Here is a 12,344-nt window from a genome sequence, read left to right as displayed (position 1 = left end):
TCCATTATCCTGGACCACTTCTGAGGAAGCTGAGGATGTTCTGTCGGATTTTCAGTTTCACGCTGAATATATTCATTTTCTTGTCTGTTTGAAGGTGGTTTATAAGAGATGAGAATGAATTTATGTCTTGCTGAGGCTAAAAGGCAGAGAGACAGAGGATGTTTGGATGGGACTGTTTAACCAAATGCCCTTCAGAAGTGAATTTACTTGAGAAAAATGCTCTTGATAAGACAGTGGAGAGCCTCATTCACTACTTAAAATCTTTAACAATGAACTCCCTGAAGAACTTCAAGAAAATAATTTAGACAGATCCATTTAAGAGGTCCATGAGAGAAAGAAGGGAGAGGGGCCAGAAACAGTTTATTGGTAAAGAAGGTGAAAGTCTGAAACTGCCTCATGGTTTAGCAGATTCCAGCCAGGTAGGAGACCAGCCAAGCACCATTTGTCTGTCAAGGGTAGAAAAATCACACACATTTGTTTTGGTAGCTAAGACAGATTATGCAGCTCCCATTCCTTCTCCCCCTTTGCTGTCCAACTTGGCACCCTCCAACACCTTCCTGCCTTCTTCAACAGCATTTGTGGAGGCAGGAGTGGAACAGATTATCAAAACAACACTGTTGGAACAGCAGTAGGGAAAAGGGGCTGAACAAAATCTTAAATTCTGCTCCTGGGTTTATCACATGCCACACAAAGAGCTGAATTGGCTACAAGAGAGGGAAGTAAGTAGAAAACAGAAACAACAACCATGCCTTGAGGATAGGTGATGCCTAGTTTGGCACCTAATACTTAAAAAAACCCAAGTTAAAAATAGGTCTTTCCCCAAATATAATCAAGTCACATTTTAGCTGAAAGGCTTTACCAGAGCATTCATAGAATCAGTGATGGTTTTTAAAGTTTTCTGAGCCAAGTTGCCCATCCTGTCAATTATTGCTGGTAGCTCCAGAATTCCACTGACTCCCTTCAGTAAGCACTTCCTTCAGAGCTCACTAGTGGGGGCACAGAATTAATCAGAGATGCTGTAACAATTAAGCAGTGACAATGCTAAAGTTTGCTCTGACAGGCATTTCAGGAATTTGGGGAAAGCTTTGCCTTGAGGTCATATCACCTCTGGAGTAAAGTTGTGACACTGTTGCAGTGAGATATGAACTGGTCTGAGAAAGAGATATAACCCCCTCCCACTCATACACACCTGCTGGGGAAGGAAAAGTCCTAGGGATCTCTCACATGCCTAATTAGTGCATAATAACCTCATCACACCAACTGCCACCCTCCCTCTAAAACAACTCAGAATTTTGTGGGATTGTGGGAATTATCTGAGCAAGTAATTATATGGTATTGTTTGTAAGTTGGTCACTGAGGAAGGAAACAGGCAGATAAAACCCCCCAAAGATACTCAGATAACAGCTGACCAACCACCTGTGAACAGACTCTTCTCAAGCCATCACACAAGTGGCACAAATACTGCTTTGCAGGATATTAACTGGCTAGGGAAAAGTACAGGAATGCAGTTGTGAAGGCCCTGAAAAAGCAGAGACAGGAGCCAGGCAGAGTGTCTTTAATGGGAACAGGAAAATTACTGACAGAAACAAGGGAAATATAAGACTACGTTATAATTCTTTTCACCAGATATTCACACAATGCATATAATTCATATGATGGATATAATTCATATAATACATATAATAATACATATAATACAAGTAATTCATATGATACATATAATTCTTTTCTTTGGTTGAGCCAGTGCTTCTCTCAGACTGTGTGGACCTCCCTGTGAACAGCAGTGGGCTCGTTAAGCAGAACTATTTTGAGGCACATTTCCAAATGTCTGCCACAGAATTCAAAGTATTACAACCTATTTGGGCCTTCCAGTTAGTGTTGGCAAACAGGAGGTTTGGGACAGAGGCTTTCAGGCTGTAATGATGGTACCAGTTCAGGAGTTTGAAATGAACTGCAGTGGGCACTGAGGTCTCTATGACATCTTTGCCCTTTCCTTTTATTTTTCCATGCTAAAGATACTCTTTTATTGGTTTGGTTTGTGATGTTTTACCTTGAGGTAATTACAACTATGGTCTCTCTCTCATTTCCAAAGTCCTCTCCTGCAAAACCTGTGACCACGTTGTCCCCAGAGGGATTGTCTGGAACACTGTACCCAGCCAGAAGGAAATATGAACATAAAATCTCTGTTCTCAGACCAAAAACCTCACTGAACCGCAGTTAAAAAAAATAAAAAATCATATCCTATATTGCTACTGGGAGCAAATTGAACTCATTTAGCAGAACACAAGCACCATTTTCATTCATGAGAAATTAGTTCAGTCTTAATAGATACTCCATGGCCTAAATACCTAGTTGTTTAAATAGCTAAACTTCACACTCTAGTTCAAATAATACTGAAATGGAAAAGAAGTATTTTCTGATAATCTAAAAAGACTTCTATATCCAGTGAGATGAGCTCAGTTGGTTCAAACTTGGTTGTAATAACTCCAAGGCCATGGGTTCAGTCCCCTGTGTGGGCCATTGACTCAAGAGTTGGACTCGATGATCCTTGTGGGTCCCTTCCAACTCAATGTCTGTGATTCTGATTCTGTGATTCTGTACAGAAACTACCTATAAATATTCTCTGATAAAAATGTGTGACAGGAAAACCCTGGTTGCAAAGCAGGCAGGATAACAGTCTCTTTGAAAATGGCTCCTGCAGCTTTGGCCAAACTAGACAAGAGAGACACAGACAAGTACCAACAGTCACTAAATTACCATAAAATGAACAAATATGATTTTTGAATAAGGTTGGGTTTACTGATTTTCTTTGTAGATGTGTGGCAGGTGAGATTGATGTCTCTTCCAGCTACACAACTTCATAAAAATATATAAAAAAAAAAAATTTAAAAAAAAAAAATATATATATATAAATATATAGAAAATATATGAGATCTCCCCCTTTATGGTTGTCTCTGAAGTTCTTCTGTAGATTGGACAAATGTTTGTCCAGAATTTGAAAGGCTAAAATAAAATATTCTTGTCTGCTCAGACAAAAAGATTAAATATTCCTATCAGGTTATGGTAGCATCTAAAAATGAGGAGAAAAAGAGGGAAAAGAAAAGTAAAACAGAGGGCACTCAGAGCTCCATCAAAACTGAAATCTTGCACTCAGGACACACACACACAGAGATATAAAAGTGAATTCAGTCATTGCAATGGATCTCCCACATCTCCATTTTACAGTAATGTAAAGGTGGGTGTTCATAATCAGGAAATGCAGAAAATAGGTACAGAATTCTAGCAGGGCCAGTCTTTGGCAAAGAGGATTGAGCTTTGTCAGGATGCATTTTTAAGAGTGATGTCAACTGGATTGCACCAAATTGATCTGATTGGCAATGATAAAGAGCAGCTGCTTATATAATTCTGACAGACATTGAAGTGGATCAAATAAGGCATTACAGGGAAACCCCAGAACAATAAATAATAAATGGAGTGATAGAGAGGTAGAGCCTGCTCGTTTCCTCACCACACCTATCACAGCTAACACTGATGACTAATAAGCAGGACCTGTTATTTCACTATATTTTACATTTTTAACTCACTGTGCTGGTTTGAAGGTGAACCAGCAAGGGAAAATGAACTCACCACGAGAGAGATTATAAGTCAGAGCTAAAATTTAATAATAATATTACAATAACAACACTGATACACAAGGGAAATTGCTTTCAACTCACGAAACCCCAGCAGTATAACCCAGTGTCCTGGGGCACAAACCCAAGGGGGTTTTGTTTGCCCTTGTGCTGAGACCCCTGTGGTTCCCCCAAGTCCAGAGCAAAAGGAAAAGAAAAACCTGTTGGTGCAGGCGAGGGCTGTGGTCTGGGCGAGAGCGGTGATCTCCTGCTGTCAAGGTCCTGCTGCTGCTCTGGATCCGACGAGAAGGTCCCGAGGTCTTCTTACCCACCACTTATGTACCCTCAGGGAGCACTCAGTCCCTCCCCCTGGGCGGGGACTCACACAATGGGTGATTAACTCTGGGAGCCAGGGGGTGTTGAACTGTTGATGGCCCATTAGCAGCTCCGCCCCCCTCAGGCTGGGTGTGAAGGTGATAATGGCTCCCTGGGCAGCTGCTGCTAATGGCCCATTGTCCTTGGGGAATGAATAGAGGGGGTAGAATACACAGCTTTGATCACCCCCACACAGGGTTAGCTGGTCCCTCCTGCTCAACTAGGACACTCACATTCTCCTGAGGGACAGAGACACCATTCAGTTCTGGCACTTCATTTGCAAAAGAAAATTTTCTAACACGCACGAAACAAGTGGCTGGAGAGTAAAAGGCAGATTTTTGACAGGCAGCAGAAAGTGCTTTATAAGAATTGCACAGCAGCTATTCAAGAGAAGAAAAACAATATGATGATTTGAAAACTCTAAACTACCCAGTTTATAAATGTAGTTTTAACCATGTGTTCTGACAGGTAGCTATGCCAAAACCTTAAAAAAAAATCAACAAATTTACTACAATATTGTCTTTCCAAACCACACTGAAATCTGAATTGTATTTATAGAATTCAAGCATTATCCCTCAGAGGAAAAACGAGCAGAGATATTCCCTGTGTGATTTTCTAACTCTACTCCCTTCACAAACATTCCTTCCATATTTTTCTACCTCTCCTGCCTTCACAAATATTTGCAAGCCAACAAAGCCATAAGCAATATTTACCCTCAACATATTCAATCAAATTACTCAATATAGATTTCAATGCTGTCACTCAAAATATTATTCATATTCCTTTTTTTCCCCACAAGGGCCACTTTTGGAAGTTCAGTACAACAGATGTGCACCTAATGTGCATTTACACCTATTTTTGTCCCCCCTACCTCACATCCTCCATCTTCAGTAACTTAAGTAAATTAGAGAAAGAGAATAATTATTCCAGCAGAGAAAACTCTGGACTTGGCAGGTCAGATAACGGGGGAAAGGGATTTATAGTTTTAAAATGGAGTTTGCTAAATGAATGGAATCCTGGTGTAATCTTTGAGTTCTAAATCAAGAGTGTGATATGAGATCTTTGGGGTGTAAATTTTTGATATTGGTAAGGAGAATTGAAAAAAGTGGATTCCTGTCTGTCCATCTTTTTTTTTTCCTTTTTTTTTTTTTTTTTTTAATATCCCCTGTGGTTAAAAGTCCAGCTTGGAGTGCTGGGGGATGTTCTGCTGAAAGATGGGTGGAAGTAGAGAAACTTCTCCACAATCTGTTGCCTTAAATATCTGCCTTATGGATGGAGGGAAACAGGAGACACCAACCCTTCAACCCTCTGTTTCTAAGCTGTATCTGAGATAAACTACCTGAAAGTGCAGAGAATATTTAATAATTAATATCCCTTTTAATGGTTTAGAGATCCACTACCTGAAAGTGCAGAGAATATTTAATAATGAAAATACCTTTTAATGGTTTAGAGATCCACTACCTGAAAGTGCAGAGAATATTTAATAATTAATATCCCTTTTAATGGTTTAGAGATCCACTACCTGAAAGTGCAGAGAATATTTAATAATGAACATCCCATTTAATGGTTTAAATATTTTCTTTCCATTCAAAAGCTCAGTATCGAGACCACAAAGGTTCAGATTTCAGTTTTTGTGCACAGATAACATAATTTATGTGGGTTTTTTTTAACACAAGTAGCAAAGCATGAGGAAGATTTTAAAGGTGAATTTTAGCACTGTAGATTTGAAGCTGCCTCTAGGCAACTTAAAAAACTTGGGAAAATGGGACTAATATTTTTAGCTGAGGATGCCAGATTGCAAAAATTAAGAGCTATTTCAAATTTCTTCTTTGACAGAATTAAAAAAAAAACAAGGAAAAATATGCAAAAAGTCTCATTTTAAATAAATTTCCATAATTCAGTTTGATTGCTTCTATTTCCAAATAACTATGATTTTTTTTCCCTAACCCTGGGAATTTGACACTGGCTTTGTGATCTTTTCCTGCAGGAAATTGTGTATTTCTGCCCATTAACTCCAGTGTGTGTAAAGAAAATCAACAAGCTCTCATGTCCCACCCATCTGTAGCCACATTTCTACATTGCTCTTTTCATTGAGTTCCTTCTCTCTGGAGGCTGCTGAGGAATTGCACTGAAAATGTCCTAAAACATGCAGACTTGTGGCTTGACACCAGAATGGAATTTTAACACTGTATATTTGATAATACCATTGGAAATATTGTCTAATGATCAGATCCAGTAGAGGAAAAACAGCACAAAGAGTTAATTTCCAAATGACTCTGATAAAGAAAATCAACAAGCTCTCATGTCCCACCCATCTGTAGCCACATTTCTACATTGCTCTTTTCATTGAGTTCCTTCTCTCTGGAGGCTGCTGAGGAATTGCACTGAAAATGTCCTAAAACATGCAGACTTGTGGCTTGACACCAGAATGGAATTTTAACACTGTATATTTGATAATACCATTGGAAATATTGTCTAATGATCAGATCCAGTAGAGGAAAAACAGCACAAAGAGTTAATTTCCAAATGACTCAGATAAAGAAAATCAACAAGCTCTCATGTCCCACCCATCTGTAGCCACATTTCTACATTGCTCTTTTCATTGAGTTCCTTCTCTCTGGAGGCTGCTGAGGAATTGCACTGAAAATGTCCTAAAACATGCAGACTTGTGGCTTGACACCAGAATGGAATTTTAACACTGTCTATTTGATAATACCATTGGAAATACTGTCTAATGAGTAGATCCAGTAGAGGAAAAACAGAACAAAGAGTTACTTTCAAAATGACTCTGATAAAGAAAATCAACAAGCTCTCATGTCCCACCCATCTGTAGCCACATTTCTACATTGCTCTTTTCATTGAGTTCCTTCTCTCTGGAGGCTGCTGAGGAATTGCACTGAAAATGTCCTAAAACAGGAAGACTTGTGGCTTGACACCAGAATGGAATTTTAACACTGTCTATTTGATAATACCATTGGATATGTTGTCTAATTAGATCCAGTAGAGGCAGAACAGCACAAAGAGTTAATTTCAAAATGACTCAGATAAAGAAAATCAACAAGCTCTCATGTCCCACCCATCTGTAGCCACATTTCTACATTGCTCTTTTCATTGAGTTCCTTCTCTCTGGAGGCTGCTGAGGAATTGCACTGAAAATGTCCTAAAATATGCAGACTTGTGGCTTGACACCAGAATGGAATTTTAACACTGTCTATTTGATAATACCATTGGAAATATTGTCTAATTATTAGATCCAGTAGAGGAAAAACAGAACAAAGAGTTACTTTCAAAATGACTCTGATAAAAATTCTAACATTATTCCCAGTCCTGCTTTCTCTGGGTTGTTTTATTTCAATTTATTTCCCAGCACACTCTTCCCAGGCACACTGGGGGTGTCTGCTGAGTGGCCACTCTGCACTGTGTGGGTGTTGGGTCTGGGCCTGTTGAATTTTGCTAATTGCTAATGATTAATCATGTTTACACATTTGCACAAAGAGCACTGGATCAAGGCAATGTGTGAAAAGGAAAATACACTGACATCGCACCTGCTAATTGGCCCCCATTAAATTTAGTAGAGGAACCTCAATTTACCGTCTCAGAACTTGTTTCTTCCTTCCTGAAGTTAAAAAGCTTCTTTTGTTGACTTCTGATGGCAGTTTACACTGAAGTGTGAAGAACTTTATATGCTAATGAGGACTATTCCCTCCTGCACTTTGGAAATGTGAACAGCAATAATGGAAGAATTAAAGTGAATAAGAATTTCAGACCAAGGTTGCTCCTCATATTTAAGATGCACGGTGTTATTACAGATAATGGGTAAGGATTTACCCTGTGCAAAGAGATCCATGTCATTTTTGTTTGCAGTTAAGCTGCTCTGTCCCAAAACTCATGGCAAATCTAGAAGCAGGAAGATTCAAAGTAATGTCCAGGTGACCTGCAAAGCCTCTGCATGCAATAAAAATGAAAAAGGAATAAAACCTCTTCCCCACTGCTCTGAATTTCCATTATTAAGATATACAGGATTTTCTCCCATTTCCATTATCATGTATTTATTCACTGTTCTTTGAAGTCTCTGCTCTCCTTTTTGTATGTTTAATCTTTTTCCCCTCTTTGCAAATTCTCTTCTCCCAGGTTTTCACTCAAACTTGCCTTCTGCCCATCTATACCTTTCCTTGCTGCTCTTTCAAACACCTTTTTTATGGTTCACTGATACTTTTCCCATCTGTTTTTTCTTTTTCTTTCTCTTGTCTCTAACACCAATCCCTTTATTCCAACTTTCATATTCCTGAACAAATGGAAAAATAACCACATGGTCTCTAAGGGGACCAGCAGGAGATTCTCAGGAAAAAAAACATGAACACAGCAAGGACAAAGTGATGCATCCACTCCCTGAATTCCTGTGCTGTGAAATAAAGGGATATTTTAGACCACCTTGCACACTTTACTTGGATTTACTGATCTCCTCTGAGTAGGGATTTGCATTTGAACATATTTTTATTCATTTTTAAACACACTACTACTGTTTGTGAGAAACACTCAATAGTCATTTCCTGGGCCCAATTTCCATGCCATTCATGGCTGCAAAACCAGATCTCATCCCTCCCAATCCAAGAGGCTTTTCTGTTCTTAATCTCTTCTCATACATACGTTTTTATCAGCTTTTTGCCACCCTTTTCATGGCCCTTTTATACTTCCTACTTCTACTTCTTCTTCTACTTCTACTTCTACTTCTGCTTCTACTTTTCTACATCTACTTCTACTTTTCTATTCTACTTCTACTTATCTATTCTACTTCTACTTCTACTTCTACTTTTCTACATCTACTTCTACTTTTCTATTCTACTTCTACTTATCTATTCTACTTCTACTTCTACTTCTACTTTTCTACTTCTACTTCTACTTCTACTGCTTCTACTGTATCTTTGGGAGATGAGCAGATCATATCCAAATGGACACAACACTCACAAAGCTGAGGGGACACCACTGATTTATACAATGGTACTAACTCCTATTTTCATTCTTTGGCAGCTCAGTTTCTTGGAGAAACTGTGATAAGTAATTTAGTTTATTAGTTCCAGTGATTTTTTTCTTTTTTTCTTCTTTTTTTCCCTTCCCTTCCCTTCCCTTCCCTTCCCTTCCCTTCCCTTCCCTTCCCTTCCCTTCCCTTCCCTTCCCTTCCCTTCCCTTCCCTTCCCTTCCCAAACCTTCCCTTCCCTTCCCTTCCCTTCCCTTCCCTTCCCTTCCCTTCCCTTCCCTTCCCTTCCCTTCCCTTCCCTTCCCTTCCCTTCCCTTCCCTTCCCTTCCCTTCCCTTCCCAAACCTTCCCAAACCTTCCCAAACCTTCCCAAACCTTCCCAAACCTTCCCAAACCTTCCCAAACCTTCCCTTCCCTTCCCAAACCTTCCCTTCCCTTCCCTTCCCTTCCCTTCCCTTCCCTTCCCTTCCCTTCCCTTCCCTTCCCTTCCCTTCCCTTCCCTTCCCTTCCCTTCCCTTCCCTTCCCTTCCCTTCCCTTCCCTTCCCTTCCCTTCCCTTCCCTTCCCTTCCCTTCCCTTCCCTTCCCTTCCCTTCCCTTCCCTTCCCTTCCCTTCCCTTCACTTCACTTCCCTTTTGTTTTTTTGTTTTTTTTATTGAAATTCAAGTATATCACCTGGCCTGCAGCTTCTCTATATTCTTACTGCCTACTACAATCCACAGTGAGCACCTCTGCAAGAACCACATAGATTCTTTCTTTCCATCCATAAGTTATTTCTCTACCTGATCGGATCTTTTATATTAATTTGCCTCCAGAAATCAGATTTATTCTCAGACCCTTCCTCTTTTCCTTTAAAAAGTGGTGACACTTTTCCCAGCTTCTGTATTTCCAGCATATGCGTTGATAAGAGGGTTAAGTCGTCAGTTAATTCTTATTGTTGGGAATTCAGACATTTTCAGGCTGGCAAACTAAAGACAAATTTGCAGGTGGAGCTTCCAAGATAAGAATGGAATTTGTCCAGAGACCTTGAGCTGGTGCAGCAGCAAGAAATGAAGCTGCAGAAAGTCTTCAGAGTAACATTAACACTCTTTTATAAAGTTAAAATAAGTTGCAATAAGACTGTTTAGATCTAGCAATTTTTAGGAAATATGTATTATTTAATAATGAGCTATAGCTGTGTGATGTTGGATAGTTTGCAGGGTGTGTGTGGGTTTTAAGACTGTGTGCAACTGTGTGAAAAAATAAATCTGAATACAGACCCTCCTGAAACTTGTGCAAGAACAGTTTAAATATTGTTGATGTAAACAGAGTTGAATCTTTGCTCTTTTTCCTTCTCTGCTCCTCTTCCCTTCTCTCCACAACTACTGTAAGCCATGATGAAGAGGACCGAGAAATAAAATACAAAAAAAAAGAGTAAAATCTCATAAAATGAAAGACAATCAAATGATTTATTTAAGGATGGGGGTTGAAGCCCCTGAAAGTCCCTAAAAGGCTCAGTTGAGAACTGTGTTGGTGCAGATCAGGTGTCATGACAGTTTACTTTTCCTATTTAGCAGCTTTTGGAAGGCTCTGGTAAAGGCTGGCTGGTCCTGGCAGGGTTTCCTCACTTGGGTTCTGAGAATGTCCCACCCAGGAGTTGCTCCCTGGGTTCCTCCTGCTTTCACACACCCCTCCTGCCTGATGCTCAGCCACACTCCCACCTTGTTCCATGGCATCTGAAATTCCAGAGTGAAATCTGAGTTCTCCTGGGTCTCCCAGGTATCTCCAGGCCAGAGATGCAGCACAAGACATGAAAGTTTCTTATCTTACCAGGATTAATTTATTCCCTTTGATGGTAAAAGAAGATACTCTCTGTTTTCTTTACTATAAAAATAGCCCAGAAGAAATTATTTATCCAGTTTTCAATGTACAGTTCAAAAGAAGTTCTGTAAAATAATGTTGGTTTGAGTTTTATGTTTAGAATATTGTTAGATTTTTTTTTTTATCAGACAATTTTTCAGTAGACAAAACAGGTGATGGACAAAATTCCAATGTTACATTTCAGCACTATTTTCCATTTAAAGTTCAGGTTAAGTATGGCAAGGAAAAAAGAAAACTATATGTAAATAAAACCCAATATTAATAAAATTACTCAATTTAGTAGGGAATTAATTAAACTTTTCTGTTATGCAAGCATTGAGATATTTTAAAAAGTACCCCCAAACACCAATGATCTGCTTTTAATCTCTTTCAAAGTTGCATTCAAAGTGTCCTGGGTGTCTAATTAATCTATAAGATCAAGACAAAAATCAAGAGGTTCTTTCAAGGTTTGGTTCCTTTTCTGCACTGGAGATCAGAGACTCAGACCTTTAAAACAGCAAATAATCAGATTTCTTTAATTTCTCTTAAGGTTACAACAGAAGCAAACAAATAACCTTCAGTAAAATGTAGACAGACAGACAGACAGACATGGGGATAAATGGGATCTCTGCCAGTTCGGGTTTTTTAGAGCAGGAAAATGCTAATTACTGAATTGACACTGGAATTGTTGAAAAAATAAGGCTAATGTTTAAATTAGTGCTACAAGTCTGGGGGTTTTTCCTTTTATGTTTTGAGCTGTTCGAAGCTATAAATGTAAAAGTTTCTCTGTAAGTCAAGAGGATTGAGAACCAAGAAAAGCCAAGAGCCTGAAGACTCACAGTTCTATATTGGGAGTTATCTATCTATCTATCTATCTATCTATCTATCTATCTATCTATCTATCTATCTATCTATCTATCTATCTATCTATCTATCTATCCATCCATCTATCTATATCTATATCTATATCTATATCTATATCTATATCTATATCTATATCTATATCTATATAGATATATATATATAAGGGAGTTACAGTATTATATGAAATGCTGCTTTTTGACCTACAGGAAAGACATTCTCATGTGGTGGAGAATAAAGGGGCAAACAATCTCTTGGGAATTTCTCTGTCTGCATTTCAGTACAGAGCAAGGAGGAGGAAAGGGAAGAATTTTCTAAGAACACAGAAACATTTAGATTTTATTTCACATTCATAGCAACTTATTTCATGGCCAGATGAGAATGAACACATAGTTCAATTATAAGACTATTGGGAAAATTTCATATATCACTTTCCATTTAACTACAGGATCATTGCTTTTTAAAGCTACTTGTTTTATACAAGGTATGCATATTGTATTTTATATCATAATGTGTTCAAATTTGCTTCCAGTGAGCAAAGCAAAATGACTTGTACTTTTTCAGTGGGACCAAAATTATTGTGGTTTGTATTCTCAGTGCCAGCACAGTTGGTAGATAAAGTGCTGATGGTGAATCACATGTTGGGAGGCACTTAAAGGGAATTCTCTTTCCAGGCTGCACATCTC

The 12,344-nt window shown here is 38.8% G+C and overlaps 1 protein-coding gene across 2 annotated transcripts in view; it reads right to left on the bottom strand.

Moving 5' to 3' along the window:
- Positions 1 to 12,344, bottom strand: part of CNTNAP2 (contactin associated protein 2) — a 1,051,893-nt gene that overhangs the window by 428,362 nt on the left and 611,187 nt on the right. The gene's annotated exons all lie outside the window — the stretch shown is intronic.

This window comes from Pithys albifrons, chromosome 7, assembly GCF_047495875.1.
Source record: "Pithys albifrons albifrons isolate INPA30051 chromosome 7, PitAlb_v1, whole genome shotgun sequence".
Taxonomy (NCBI): domain Eukaryota; kingdom Metazoa; phylum Chordata; class Aves; order Passeriformes; family Thamnophilidae; genus Pithys; species Pithys albifrons.
This window is presented reverse-complemented; position numbering and strand designations above follow the sequence as displayed.